This window comes from Schistocerca americana, chromosome 11, assembly GCF_021461395.2.
Source record: "Schistocerca americana isolate TAMUIC-IGC-003095 chromosome 11, iqSchAmer2.1, whole genome shotgun sequence".
NCBI lineage: Eukaryota > Metazoa > Arthropoda > Insecta > Orthoptera > Acrididae > Schistocerca > Schistocerca americana.
In genome coordinates, this window is record NC_060129.1 from 197,226,203 (window position 1) to 197,242,645 (window position 16,443).

A 16,443-nucleotide genomic window follows, 5' to 3' on the forward strand; every position below is an offset into this window, starting at 1 on the left:
ATAAAAACGGAATTTCAATGAAAGGTTAATTTCAATAATGAACACCGTTTACCTAGAAATTTACCTAGCTTTCAGTCGGTATAGCCCAACCTTCTTCAGAATAACAGTATCTATCGTTTGTCCGTAGTGGACATCGTCAAGCTGAAACTACAAATCCACAAATTATCGTCAGAATGTGAAAACTTATCTGGAAGTGCCTAGGTGCCACTTCGCAATGCGGCAGCCACGAGTGCTGTTCTGGAGCTGACCGTAGCGTCATGAGGTCCGCCTAGGCGGACGCAATACCTTGCACCTGCGCATGAACTGTGTGATAGCTGCTTGTTGGGACAAGACATGAGCTTAACTCCCGACCTTGAATTTACTAATAAAGTGTAATAAAATGTATATCTGAGGAAAAGGGCGTATATCTTAACCTGTACAGAACGTACTTAGATCGACTGTCTTAACATTTACGAAGTATTCATTGGTCATGATATGACGAAGACATCGTGTGCTTACAAGGTGTGGCCCATCCAGGAAAATTTTTGTGCATAAGAGCGAAGTTTAATAACATGAAAAAAAAACTTGGGAGTGGGAAGGTTAATATGCAGCCAACATCGTCATAATTACGACTAGGTCTAGAAATTTTTTTTAAGACTTAATTGTTAAGCCCTTGCTTAGCTGTGGTTACAACACATGAACATGCTATTGACATAGAAGAAATTTAAATGAAATGTTGAAAAATTTACCTGTTTAGGGAGTCGAACTAGCGCTCTCGTGCTTAGGAGACTACAACGAGTCGTTTAACTTACGGGAACTAGGCGACAGAGCCGAGATTTTTCCGAGCGCCTCCAAAATGCGGACAGGCAACTCGGCAGGGGTGCGCGCCGTTGCAGTGCTGCCTAACCGGCAGGCGTCACGACCCGCCACACAATGCAGGAGAGGCGCAATCGATACATTTCCCGAAGCGATTCTTTCGAGTTTTCCCACCCAGTCATACTAGAGGTGTATACTATCGTGCTCACTGCCGAAAGAGGTGATCAGCCGTTGATACACACGTACAGACTACAATCGCTAGCTACTGCAGATGTAAATGAACATCAACTGAAATACAACGACGTTATTACAATACAACGAACAATTACAAAAAAACTTTATCTGCATTTAGCAACATATTGTCCACAAGCTACCGCGTAAGGCGTACAGTCCTCAAGGTACCACGGGTGCGTGCTCGAGGGTACATTGTACCACTTGTTAGTCATTCCATTTCCTGTTCTACACGCGAACTATCAGTTTAATAAGTCACAGCTGCAAAATACTAACGCGAATTCTTTACAGACGAATGGAAAAACTGGTAGAAGCGGACCTCGGGGAAGATCAGTTTGGATTCCGTAGAAATGTTGGAACACGTGGGGCAATACTAACCTTACGACTTATCTTAGAAGAAAGATTAAGAAAAGGCAAACCTACTTTTCTAGCATTTGTAGACTTTGAGAAAGCTTTTGACAACGTTAACTGGAATACTCTCTTCCAAATTCTGAAGGTGGCAGGGGTAAAATACAGGGAGCGAAAGGCTATTTACAATTCGTACAGAAACCAGATGGCCGTTATAAGAGTCGAGGGGCATGAAAGGGAAGCAGTGGTTGGGAAAGGAGTGAGACAGGGTTGTAGCCTCTCCCCAATGTTATTCAATCTGTATATTGAGCAAGCAGTAAAGGAAACAAAAGAAAAATTCGGAGTAGGTATTAAAATTCATGGAGAAGAAATAAAAACTTTGAGGTTCGCCGATCACATTGTAATTCTGTCAGATACAGCAAAGGACTTGGAAGAGCAGTTGAACGGAATGGACAGTGTCTTGAAAGGAGGATATAAGATGAACATCAACAAAAGCAAAATAAGGATAATGGAATGTAGTCAAATTAAGTCGGGTGATGCTGAGGGAATTAGATTAGGAAATGAGACACTTAAAGTAGTAAAGGAGTTTTGCTATTTGGGGAGCAACATAACGGATGATGGTCGAAGTACAGAGGATATAAAATGTAGACTGGCAATGGCAAGGAAAGCGTTTCTGAAGAAGAGAAATTTGTTAACATCGAGTATAGATTTAAGTGTCAGGAAGTCATTTCTGAAAGTATTTGTATGGAGTGTAGCCATGTATGGAAGTGAAACATGGCCGATAACTAGTTACAACAAGAAGAGAATAGAAGCTTTCGAAATGTGGTGCTACAGAAGAATGCTGAAGATTAGATGGGTAGATCACGTAACTAATGAGGAGGTATTGAATAGAATTGGGGAGGAGTTTGTGGCACAACTTGACAAGAAGAAGGGATCGGTTGGTAGGACATGTTCTGAGACATCGAGGGATCACCAATTTAGTATTGGAGGGCAGCGTGGAGGGTAAAAATCGTAGAGGGAGACCAAGAGATGAATACACTTAGCAGATTCAGAAGGATATAGGCTGCAGTAGGTACTGGAAGATGAAGACGCTTGCACATAGAGTAGCATGGAGAGCTGCATCAAACCAGTCTCAGGACTGAAGACCACAACAACAACATGCCAATGGAGTCAGAGCAAAAGGATTGCCTACATACTTTCTTACGACATCTAATTTCCCTTATCTTCGTGGTGCTCACACGAAATGTACGTTAGCGGCAGTACAATCCTTCTGCAGTCAGCTTCGAATGACGGTTCTCTACATTTTCTCTGTAGCCTTCCTCGAAATGAACGTCTCCTTCCGCGTGTGGCGAATTTAATCATGCACCATAGAATAGCGGAAGAACGTTTGTTTACCTAAACAAACACCGCTGTGTGCAGATCGATACGCCACGCACGCAGCTAAGAAACCCAGCAGCGTGCCCTCGTATTGCATCCACACCGTACTTTAACAAGAGCAGGTGAGAGATTCCAAAGCGTAGAGCTGTACTCGAGAATAGGTCGCACCAGCGTCCTATACGCGAACACCTTTACAGGTGAACCACTCTTTACTAAAATTCTCCCAATAAACCGAAGTCCACGATTCGCCTTCCCTACCACAGTTTTCGAATGCTCGTTCCATCTCGTATCGCTTTGCAACGTTACGAACAGACATTTCAACAACTCGACTGTTTCAAGCAGCACTCTACCAACTATTTACGGGTTTGTTTCTCCCACTCGCCTGCATTAACTCACATTTCCCCAGCTAGCTGGTATTCATCAACTGGAAATTTCGTCTAAGTCGTCTTGTATCTTCCCACAACAACTCAACTTCACCACCTTACCGTACACCACGGCATCATCAGCGAACAACAGCAGATTGCTCCCCACCCTGTCCGCCACATCATTTACGTATACAGAAACCATGATTAATCGAAACCCTCAGCTGCCGACAGGTGTTGTTGATATACCTCAATGGGGCCAGCTGAAAATGTGTGCCCCGACCGGGATTCGAACCGGGATCTCCTGCTTATACGGCAGACGGTCTATCCATCTGAGCCACCGAGTAATGAGTCAATGGGCAAATATTCTTTAGGAACATTACGAATGTAGGTTGTGGACAGTTGAGAATGTGGGTGTCACGGGAGGAGTGCAAGGGATAAGTCCCTGCAGACGCACTATCCTCTGTGTCCTCGGTGGCTCAGATGGATAGAGCACCTGCCATGTAAGCAGGAGGTCCCGGGTTCGACTCCCGGTTGGGGCACACATTTTCAGCTGGCCCCATTGAGGTATATCAACAACACCTATCGGCAGCTGAGGGTTTCGATTAATTATGAGTTCTTTCCAGAGAAGCTGCACGGTTATGTTTGGTATCTGTTCTTTCGGAACAGTTACTATCTTCATTTACGTATACGATATACAGAATAGGAGCGCATCCCATCAGAGCCTTCTCTCTGACGAACATCCGCCGTCCGCGACAGGGCGAGAGCAGAAGAGATCTACTGGAAGAATCCTACGGAAATGTAATTCAGGTACACAAGTCGCTGACATAGTATTTGCTCGACCGAATCTTGAGTACTGTTCACCAGTCTGGAACCTTTGCAAGCTAAGATTAATACAGTATACAAAACAAAATTTTCCTCGAAATTCCAGTTGCATTGCAGTACAACACAGAATTTATAATTACCAAAGCAACCAGCGAAAGGCAGGTTTACATCACACAGTAGTCTTCTAACAATAATATAACAAAAGGATCCTACCATACGTGATATTGGAATGCGAAATTTATTCCAGAAGGCTTTTGACACGGTTCCGCACAATCGCCTTCTAACCAAACTGCGTGCCTACGGAGAATCGGCTCATTTCTGCGACTGGGATTTCCTGTCACACAGGTCACAGTTCGTAGTAACAGACGGAAAGTCATCTAGTAAAATAGAAGTAGTACCTGGTCCTCCGCAACGAAGTGTTAACGGGCCCTGTGGTTTTCCTGATCTTGTAACACCTCCGTTTATTTATCCCGACCTGATCTGATCGAATAGCAGCCCAATAATTATTATTAATGTGACCGTGTACCTAATGGGGCTGGTAATCGGAATTGACTGCTACGGAAGTTGTTACTTTCCAGTTCGTCCTGTTCAATACTGTAATAATGAAATGTCTGGTAACAAGAAAAACACCAACAGAGTTTCACTAATTACGAACCTATATTCGTCTCAAAAACACAAAAAAGGAGACAGCCACTGCCTTCGTCATACATATCTAATTGCGGCTAATCTCAGCACAGGCTTCTTCATTTTTCATTATCGTCACACGCTAATCCATGACTGCATCCGACACTGCAATCCAAGGTTAGGCCGGCGCGGTAGACGCGAAACCAAATATCGGCCCTAGTAACGTCACTGATCACTTTCGTAATAATACTTCTTCACCTTCCCGGTATTATTCTAGTACAAAGGGGTCTAGCCACGGCGATGGCGACTCCCTTCTCCGTTAAAGCCTTGCATTTCAACAAAGACATCCACACACCTCTACCCGCAACATGGCACTGGCTCAGCTCCACACTCGCTCTCGCAAACACGACACAATCGATCGTTCGCCCTATCGACCTGTGCCGAGTGCAAATTTATAGTAAGGGCCTACGGACCGCTTACAATCTACATAAGCGGTTTAGGAGACAAATCTCAGCAGCCCTCTTTGTCTGCAGGTAATGCTGTCCTTTACCGTGTTATAAAGTCATCAGATGATCAAACCCGTGTAGATAAGATATCCGTATGGTGCGACCATTGGCAACTGACGCTAAATAACGAAAAGCGTGAGGTCATCCACAGAAGCGCGAAAAGAAATTCGATAAAATTCTGTTACGCTATAAATCACACACATCACACAGTCTATCAATTCGATTAGATACCTACGAATGACAATCAGCAACGACTTGCAATTGGAAAGAACAGACAGATAATGTAGTGGTGAAGGGGAACCACAGACAGTGATTTATTGACAGAACACTAAGAAGATGCAACAGACCTACTAAGGAGACTGCCTACACTACGCTTGTCCGTCCTCTTTTAGAATACTGCTGCGCGGTGTGGGATCCTTACCAGGTAGGACTGACGGAGTGCATCGAGAAAGTTCAAAGAACGGAAGCACGCTTTGTATTATCGAGAAATAGGTGAGACATGACACAGGATTTGGGGTGAAAATCATTGATAGAGGCGTTTTCCGATGCGACAGGACCTGCCGTAAAATTTATCCTCCGATTGCGAAAATATTCTGTTGGCGCCCACTAACATGGGGGGGTCACCAGTATGTGGTTAAATTAAGGGCGGAAACCACATTCTGAGGTTCAAAAAATCCGATTTCTTTTTTTAAATGCATAAATCGTTAGCTTAACTCTCCAAGAACACGTTGTCAAAATTTCAAAGCGAAATTCGCATTCGTTTAGATTTTATGAGCATAGAACGGAGTGCACATCGGGTACAGATTATGAAGATTCGTCAAGGGATGAATTACTGGAGAGATGTTTGGGTGACCACACACAAAAATGCGAATGGAAGTTTTAATTCTACTATTTGTGTGTGTGTGTGTGTGTGTGTGTGTGTGTGTGTGTGTGTGTGTGTGTGTTGGGGCTTATGGGCGCTCAACATCGAGGTCATCAGCGCCCTGACACACATTAAAAGGAACGAATGTGAAGAGACCTAATAAAACAGAAAAACACTCTCAAAGAAAGCAAGAAAAGAAGGAAAATACTACATAAGAAAGTAAAACCGAAGGAAAGGGAAGACATAGCAACAAGAATGTCACACAAAATTGTCGTTGGGTGGCCACTTACATAAAATATGGGCGAGTTTGTCACACAGTGAGCAAATTAAAATCCTCTCCCTAAAATCTTTGTAAAAACATTTGACACGGCACAGAACTTTACAACTTTAACTACATTCGTCCGAGTGTTGCCTAAAAGAGATGGCAGGTCCGCTGGCAAGTCAGCCGCGACCCGCTGGTCAGAAAATAAAACGCAATCCAATAAAACGTGGCGCACAGTGACCTGGACGCCGCAAGCACCACACATTGGAGGGTCCTCCCGCCGCAGCAGGAAGCCGTGCGTCATAGGGCTGTGGCCTATTCGAAGCCGCGTGAGGAGAACCTCGTCCCGTCGGCGGGGCTGAGAGGAAGTACACCACACACGCGTTGTGGGCTCGACTATACGGAGCTTACTGTCAATCACTTCCAGCCACTCACCCTCCCCCCGTGAGCTCAACAGCGAGGTGAGTGCGTGCAGGGGACAGCACACTGAGATACTTGTGGGGCGAGGCACGCCTCCTCGGCTGCGAGATCTGCCCTTTCATTCCCAGCAATGCCGACATGCCCCGGAACCCAGCAGAAAGCTGTAGTCGGAGGAGGGCATCCTGGATGGTCTGGACTATTTTGTCTGCCGGATACAAACGTTGCAATGAGTGAAGGGCGCTGAGTGAATCGGAACAGACAAGAAATTTAGGAGAGGAAGAAAGCCCCATCTGCTCCAGTGCCCGCAAGATCGCAGACAATTCTGCATCAAAGACAGTAAAAGTCTGAGGCAGTCGGACCCAATTCCACTATTTGGCGATTAGCAACTAAACACCTGCACTCCGGCCTAACTGTCGTTGAATTGGCAGCGGGGTTATTCAGTGAAGGAAATTCGTCACTTATGATGGTGATGAACGAGACAGGAATGGTAGTAGGCACGCAAAGCTTCAATTGTGCCGAACAACCAGCGCGTGAGCCGGTGCAGAATTGACGCAGTTCACCGGAATCGGGGGAAGATCGGAAAGCACTGGTGCAAGAGCGCAAAGAAGCGTATGCGAAAGGAGGAGGAGGATTACTATACGGTGCTGGAATCGCAGATTAATCGGTACGCATTTTACATTATTGGTAACTTCCTTGAATTTCTAGTTTCCGGTAATTCAGGTTTCAAACACGTTTAACTCGAAATGACTCTTTTTCACATTTGCCTGCAGTCCACTCAAAAAGTATAGAACCGATAATTATGAAATTTGATAGTATGACCCTTCATAAAATTACGAATTATATGAACCAACTTGTGAGATATCATGGTTTTAACGGTGTTTTTCTTTGTATAATTAGAGGAAAGAAGTCGTGAAAATCGAAGTAAATTGTTCCAACACCTAAAAAATTTTTAATTTCCTTATTTTCACCTGCGTTGAGGTTCATATTCTTAGAAATTAAGATATTAATGTAAAGTCAAAATCTTTCTGATTTCAGATGACAGTGGGAGTGGCTACACTGCACGCAACTGGAGAACTACACTCACAACCTTCAGAGCGGACATCACAGCGTAACGTTGTTATTTTTCGCTGTAATTATTAAAAAAAAAACCACAAAAACTGTTCGAAATGTGAGTGAAAAGATGTCAAAATTTACTCAAATTGTAATTAGTTCTTCCCAATCAAAAAAATCAGTGTCAAACAGCATCCCTATGTGGTCCCCCCCCCCCCCCCCCTTAAGAGAACAAGCGACTAAACCCACACGAGAGCACACTTACGTTTCTGATCGGGTACAAATGTGTTGTGTAGAACAAAGTGAGACGCATAATTTTTTATACGTGCCCACACGGCCACTGGTGGGGTGAAACACGCTATTGAATAAAAATTGAGTTTAATATTTTTTAAAGAATACCGTTGAAACGCTAAGAGATATAAAAAAAAAACCTTGAAAGTTATATGGTTTTTAACGTATGTTACAACGGTCTACCTATATCTGTCGAAACAGTCATTCTTTTCTGTCGAAACAGTCATTCTTTTCTCATTCCCCTCCGCCACACTATTTTATTTTTCATTTCCACATTTGGCTAAGTGCGAAGCGTTATCATAGTTTATACCAAATTCAGTTATATACGATGAAGTGCTATTCCAAAGACGTATTTGTCATAAATAAGCCAGTAGTATCTGTATATCACAGTAAAGACTCCCAACATCTGACAATTGTAATGCTGGGTTGTTTTATAAGTCTTTCCCGTACGAATTTATTTTAAATTAATATTCTACATATGTTGTTCTATACATATTTTTTCTTTTAACTTTTGAAACGTAAAATATGTTGTGTTTTGTTTTGTTTTCTTCTTAGATTTTGCGAATTCTTTTATTTTTAACCCTTGTTTACGTTATATTTGAAATTGCTTGAACATTATTGTTTTAACATGGAAGTGCAGAATTGTTCGGGTAAAACAAAATGCCGAGAGGCAGGGATATCGCAAAAATGACTTTTTCGTCAAATTTGGGTGCACTGTTGTAACGTACATAAAAACAGAACTTTTATTTTTGAAGTATTTTTTTTTTTTACACTTGTTATCGTTTCAACGGTATTCACTCAGAAATATTAAATTCAGTTGCATGCGCACCTACAGAAAAATATGCCTATCTGATTTTGCTCTGCATCTCAACTTACTCAAAGTCGAGATCGTAATCAAAGTGTATTCCTCGGGTAGGTTTACTTATAAGTGTCTACGTTTTGTCTCGAAAGAATGTGGGCACGGGCCAGCTACTTATTTTTATTTTTCCCTGAAACATCCCTGTGTGGTACGACGAAAGTACCCTCCGCCAGTGGCTTCGCTGTGCACGCCGCCGCAAAACAATGGGCGCGGCGCGGCGCCCCGCGTCCCAAGATGGCGCCGCTCCGGTCGATAGCGACGCCCAAGATCGACGCCCGGCGTCGCGACGCGCCTCAGACGTCGGTGTGGATCGCGTTTGCACTGCATCTACACGGACTGGACAAAATGTGCAAACACCGGCGAAATGCTTGCCGGAATACACGAGGGCTGTTTAATAAAGAATGATCACAATTTTTACTCGTCCTCATAATTTTGATGGCCCCTCTCAAAGTAGTCTCCCATGAATGCGATGCACTTGTACGAGCGTCCCTGCCAGTCTTCGAACACATGCTGGGAACCATTTTTTGAGAGGTTCTTCAAAATCGCCTCCGCAGCCTTCAACACTGCTTTTGATGATTGATAATGTCTCCCACAAAGGCTCTTCTTCGTGTTAGGGAGTATAAAAAAGTCACACGGGGCTGCATCTAGACTATAGGAAAGGTGAGGGATGCACATCACGTCGGTTTTTGCAAGATAATCTGCGATAAAATTGACAACATGCGGCCGCGCATTATCGTGGTGCAGCATCCAGCCTGCTTCACGGAAATGTGGTCTCTTGCGCCTCGCAATGTTCTTCAGGACATGCCTGTAGTACTGTTCAGTTACTGATGTGTGTGTGCAGGTACAACATCCTGATAAACCACTCCACGAATATCAAAGAATGAGATGACCATAACTGTATCAGCAGAAACAATCACTTTTGCTTTTTTGGGGGGTTGCTGACGGAGGAGATTTCCACACTGAGCTTTGCTGTTTGCTCTCAGGACCGAAATGATGCAGCCAAGTTCCGTCAGCAGTGATTACATCTGAAAGAAACTACGGACCTTCCTCTAACATCAACTTTCACTGCATGCAGACCTGCACGCGAATGTCCCTTTGTCTGGTACTCGACAGTCTCGGAACCCATCGCGCACAAACACGGTTCGTGTGCAATTTTTCTTTCACCGACGCGTGGGTGGCACCCAATGAAATGTTCAGTATTTCAGAAAGTGATCTTAAGGTAATTCGTCGATCCTCTCTCGCAATGACAGCACCAGTGTTGATGTTTTCTTCCGTAGGAGCAGAGACTGGGGCACCGGGTCCACCTTCCTTTGAAATTGTCTCCCGTCTTTAAACCACCTTCGAGCTGTGCTGTAGGGAAAAACAGACTCTCCACAGGCCTCCTGCAACACTGTACAGGCCACAGCTGAAGATTTGTTGAGACGAAAGCAGAGTCTCAGAGCCTTATATTGGTCCTCGCGTGTTGCCTCCATTCCAGCGGCAGGCGATACTGAACGTGTCTGACCTTGGCTGCCTCTCGCAGGCGGGAACCAGGAGTCCCAACAATGAAACTACTGCGGCGTGTCTGTTGCACATTAAGCTCACAGAATACAACAAGATTAAATTTTAGCACGAGGAATTACGGCCATAGAAAAATTATGATCGTTCTTTATTGAACAGCCCTCGTAAATGCAGGCGCTGTCGAGGGGTGCAGGTTGCGCTTCTGTGCAGTGTCTTCAGTGCGTTCCAAGGGCAAGTCGTGGTCTTCGCTTCTCTGGATGTTCTGGAAAACTACTGCAGACACATGTCTGGGACATTCACTAGAACAAAACAAAAAAAAAATCGTGCTTTTCTTTAACCTCGTACAGTTTTGCGGTGGCTTCATATTAGCGAAGTTAAATTTCAGGCAAAATCTTTTATTAGCCGTAACTCCGTAACGAAACATTTACTTGAAGAACAACATATTAAAATACAGGGCTATTACAAATGATTGAAGCGATTTCATAAATTCACTGTAGCTCCATTCATTGACAAATGGTCAACACACTAAAGATACGTAGAAAAACTCATAAAGTTTTGTTCGGCTGAAGCCGCACTTCAGGTTTCTGACGCCAGAGCGCTCGAGAGCGCAGTGAGACAAAATGGCGACAGGAGCCGAGAAAGCGTATGTCGTGCTTGAAATGCACTCACATCAGTCAGTCATAACAGTGCAACGACACTTCAGGACGAAGTTCAACAAAGATCCACCATTCGGCGGTGATATGCGCAGTTTAAAGCTTTTGGATGCCTCTGTAAGGGGAAATCAACGGGTCGGCCTGCAGTGAGCGAACAAACGGTTGAACGCGTGCGGGCAAGTTTCACGCGTAGCCCGCGGAAGTCGACGAATAAAGCGAGCAGGGAGCTAAACGTACCACAGCCGACGGTTTGGAAAATCTTACGGAAAAGGCTAAAGCGGAAGCCTTACCGTTTACAATTTCTACAAGCCCTGACACCCGATGACAAAGTCAAACGCTTTGAATTTTCGGCGCGGTTGCAACAGCTCATGGAAGAGGATGCGTTCAGTGCGAAACTTGTTTTCAGTGATGAAGCAACATTTTTTCTTAATGGTGAAGTGAACAGACACAATGTGCGAATCTGGGCGGTAGAGAATCCTCACGCATTCGTGCAGCAAATTCGCAATTCACGAAAAGTTAACGTGTTTTGTGCAATCTCACGATTTAAAGTTTACGGCCCCTTTTTCTTCTGCGAAAAAAACGTTACAGGACACGTGTATCTGGACATGCTGGAAAATTGGCTCACGCCACACCTGGAGACCGACAGCGCCGACTTCATCTTTCAACAGGATGGTGCTCCACCGCACTTCCATCACGATGTTCGGCATTTCTTAAACAGGAAATTGGAAAACCGATGGATCGGTCGTGGTGGAGATCACGATCAGCTATTCATGTCATGGCCTCCACGGTCTCCCGACTTAACCCCATGCGATTTCTTTCTGTGGGGTTATGTGAAAGATTCAGTGTTTAAACCTCCTCTACCAAGAAACGTGCCAGAACTGCGAGCTCGCATCAACGATGCTTTCAAACTCATTGATGGGGACATGCTGCGCCGAGTGTGGGAGGAACTTGATTATCGGCTTGATGTCTGCCGAATCACTAAAGGGGCACATATCGAACATTTGTGAATGCCTAAAAAAACTTTTTGAGTTTTTGTATGTGTGTGCAAAGCATTGTGAAAATATCTCAAATAATAAAGTTATTGTACAGCTGTGAAATCGCTTCAATCATTTGTAATAACCCTGTACAGTATTTGCATATCTTCGGGATTGAGCGGGTTTGATGCTTCGATCCCATTTTCCGTTTGGCTGTTACGTTTCTCTGCCAATCAGAAATTAGCACACTCGCGCATTTTGTGGGGGACTAGAAACTGCTTTTGTGTAGAGAGATAATGACAGTCGGGGCCTCGGATGTCGTAGCGGTCAGACCTAATGATACGCGCTCCTGTGAAAATTGTTGTGATATTTCGGTACAAAAAGGTTTGAGAAGTGCCGTACGGCGAGGAAGAGAGTTTGACTTAATGCACATTGTGAAATTCGCAACTTGCGCGTTGCTTACTCGCGAACGTGAACACAGTATTACGTGAGACTGATTGTAGCAACATTTGAGCGACCAATTCGTTGGAAAACTTTCTGGGAAATGTTATTAACGATTACCATAAAGTGGCTACGATTACGAATGATGCTTGCGTGAGGACTTTTCAGACTTTGTTACAGCTTAGAGTGAGGTTCGTAGTAACTGGTCTGTGCAAGCTTACCGCAATAGAGTCTAAATTTTCGCACAAAAATACTTCTATTTAACTATTGTTAACCTTCCACCGAGAAAACAATTTTAGTGCGACTTGGGGTTACGAGGTGTACAGCTGTTTCTTTATAGCTTTTTCCGACTGAGACTTGCACTTCAGTAACTTCGAGGAGGCGTGCGTGAGAAATGGGAGACGCCATGGCGTGAGTGCAACTTCCCATCGCAACTCCCGGCAGCAGTAGCTGTTCAGTGTGACACAGAATAACTGAGTAGTGGCAGCCATGGGCAGGTGGCAGCACTGCGAGTTCGTGACAGTCAGCGAGTAAACAGTCCGCCATTTCAGTAATCGTGGATCAGTGGAACGGATAACAGCGTGCGTTAGCCATAAAAATGTTTTACGAAAACAATGACGGTTTTACCAAGCCGGCTTTCGGAGGAACAGATCAACTATAGACCAAATATAAAACCTGCGTCAAATTTTGGAAAAGAAATGAAAATACAATAAACCAGTTCATAATCTTTTCATAGATTTTACAAAAGTATATGATTCAGTATTGTAGTCAAAATTGTACAGAATTCTTTTGGAACTTGCAATACCAAAGAAGTATGTTAGACTTATAGAAGCGAGTTTGAAAAACACAGAAGGTAGAGTACGCGTGGTGAAATTGGAGTCAGAAGAATTTGTAATAAAGAACGGACTTAAGCAGGGAGATGCCCTGTCTCCGCTACTTTTTAATTTAGTCCTAGAATATATTGTACGAATGGCAGCAGATAATTCAGAGGGTGTGGAGTTAAATGGAAATATTAAGATATTAGGGTATGCAGATGATCTAAACATCATAGCGATAGGAAAGAATCTGTAACAGCAAATGCGAATGCGTTAATCAAGGCCAGTGACCATGTAGGTCTAAGGATAAGTGAAGACAAAACTAAATACCTGGTTACTACAAGAATGCCAACAGCAACAGATCAGGAAATGTTAAGAGTTGGAGACATGCAGTTTGAAAAAGTGAACACATTTAAGTATCTACGCGTAGACATCACTTCGAAAAATGAGATTGAATCCGAACTGAAGAAGAAATTACGGGCGGGAAATAACGTGCTACTTCTCACTGAATAGATTACTTTCATCACGGATATTGTCTAGGAATTTAAAGATTAGAATATACAAAACTATTATTCTACCAGTTATGCTGTACGGATCCGCAGCTCGTGGATATGCGGTAGCGTTCTCGCTTCCCGCGCCCGGGTTCCCGGGTTCGATTCCCGGCGGGGTCAGGGAGTTTCTCTGCCTCGTGATGACTGGGTGTTGTGTGATGTCCTTAGGTTAGTTAGGTTTAAGTAGTTCTAAGTTCTAGGGGACTGATGGCCATAGATGTTAAGACCCATAGTGCTCAGAGCCATTTGAACCATTTTTTTATGCTGTATGGGAGTGAGACTCGGTCTCTCAGTGTGCAAAATGAAAAGCCGTTTCGATTATTTGAAAATAAAACTTCGAGGAAAATTTTCGGAGCAAAAAGGTATGACATTAGCGGAGAGTGGCGAAAACTGCATAACGAAGAGGTTCACGAACTCTACTCAAGCCGTGACATAGTCAGTATTATTAAATCAGATAGGCTGCGATGGTCGGGTCACGTAGCTCGAATGGATGAGGGCAGGGCAGCGCGCAGAGTAGTGGTAGACGGAAAACGTCCTGCGGGGAGGCCGAGGCGCAGATGGGAGGTCAACGTGAGGGCTGATTTGAGGAGCCTAGGTACTGAAGGTGAATGGAAGGAAATAGCCCAAAACAGGGACAGGTGGCGAAAATACGTCGCTGCGGTAATGGACTCTCGAGTCCGGTATGACCAGTGAGTGAGTGAGTAATGACGGTTTGGTAGCGGTGCACACGGAGTTTTGACGGTTTTTATGACGTCATGACGTCGTTCCGTCGAAACACGCGATAAAATGTTGCATCAATAAGTTTCAAGAGACTGGATGTACTCTCAGGAATAAACCATCATGACGACAAAGAACTGTGCGTTCTCCAGCGAACATTGATGTTGTACGCAAGTCTGTCTTACGAAGCCCACGGCGTTTAATTGGTGCGCCAGCTGCAGTGATTGGAATGTCGCGGGAGAGTGGTCGCAGAATTCTTCATCTCGATTTAAAATTTCATCCGTACAAACTACCGGTTGTGCAACTATTGAAGGACTACGATTACCGGTTACGATTAAGATTCAGTCAATAAATGATATGAGAAAAAATACGACAATGAATTTCCACACAAGTTGTGGATGTCAGACGAGGCACATTTTCATCTCACAGGTTATGTGAATAAACTGAACTTACTGAGTAAACACCAATCCTAATGACGTTCATTAGCGCCCTTTACACGCTAGTAAAGTGACAGTGTGGTGTGGTGTTTCGTCACATGGGGTTATCGGACCGTAGTTTTTCGCAAATGAACAGGGAAACACAGTAACTGTCTATGCCGATCGTCACGTGGTGATGTTACGAACTGTCGTGACACCTGCATTGAACAACTTTCCAAACGGTCAAGAAGCCCGGTTTCAAAAGGACGGAGCAACGTCACACACTGCTCGGCAATCAATGGCATACGTGCGAGAATTGTTTGGCAGCCGTGTGATCTCACTATTCGTCGCCAGATTTATCCGTTCGTAATTTTTTTCTTGTGCGGCTACCTCAAGAGCAAAGTCTACGCGACTCAGCCGAAAACCCAGGACGAGTTAAAACAGAGAATTCGGGTTGTAACTCATAGTATCCCAGTTGAGATGTTGCAGCACTCAATGAGGAATCTCAGTTCTAAGTTTGACTATAAAAAACTGGCACACAGACTTATTCATCTAATTACTAAGAATACCTTAGCTCATTCTGGAAGTGATTAAGTACAGTAACCTTTTGAGAAAAGCATCTTACAGTGTGTGTTCAGAAAGTATCCGGCAACGTCTGGATCTAAGTACACTGCTGGCCACCGTAAATGCAACACCCTGAAGGAAGCATCCGAATCAAGTGAAATTTACACCATGGGTTTGCAGCGATGAGATATGCGACTGATTAGAATTTCAGCGCAGACGCACATCACGCGCGCCTGTGGCGCCACCTCATAGCGCCATTTAAGGCTTGGCGATTTCGACGAGTGTACGTTCGGCATGTGTGTTTACCTTGTGGTTGTTTCACAAGACGATCAGTTATGCCTCGTAGACAACAGCGAACATCGTTTGATCAAGTATCCGAGTTCGACAGAGGAAGGATAGTGGCTTTTCGAGATTGTGGATTATCATACAGAGAAATCGCTAGTCGTGTTGGACGAAACCAAACAACTGTAATGCGGATATGTGACCGTTGGATGCAGGAGGGTACGACGGACCGACGTGGTCGATCGCATTCACCTCGGTGCACCACTGCACGTGCTGATGGGCAAATTGTGCGCATGGCAGTGACGGATCGCTCAGTGACATCCCGAACCATAGCACAGCACATTGCGTCTGTAACGCATCATCCAGTGTCTGCGCGTACCATTCGACGCCGTTTACAGCAGAGTGGTCTGTCCGCAAGACGTCCATTGCTTCGTCTACCATTGACGCAGAACCCCAGATGTCTCCGTCGCCAATGGTGTGATGACAGACGGATGTGGACGGCAGAATGGAGTGACGTTGTCTTTACTGACGAGGCACGCTTCTGTCTGCAGCACCACGATGGTCGGATTCGAGTGTGGAGACACCGTGGAGAGAGGATGCTGGACAGCTGCATTATGCACCGCCACACTGGTCTTGCACCGGGTATTATGGTATTCGATATTACTCTCACACGCCTCTAGTACGCATTGCCGGTACTTTAAACAGCCGGCGCTACATA

The 16,443-nt window shown here is 44.5% G+C and overlaps 1 protein-coding gene and 1 non-coding gene across 2 annotated transcripts in view; one reads left to right on the plus strand and one right to left on the minus strand.

Moving 5' to 3' along the window:
• Positions 1 to 16,443, minus strand: part of LOC124553547 — a 328,767-nt gene that overhangs the window by 279,144 nt on the left and 33,180 nt on the right. The window lies entirely within an intron of this gene.
• Positions 3,582 to 3,655, plus strand: Trnat-ugu. The gene has a single exon. It is a non-coding gene; the product is annotated as a tRNA-Thr (tRNA).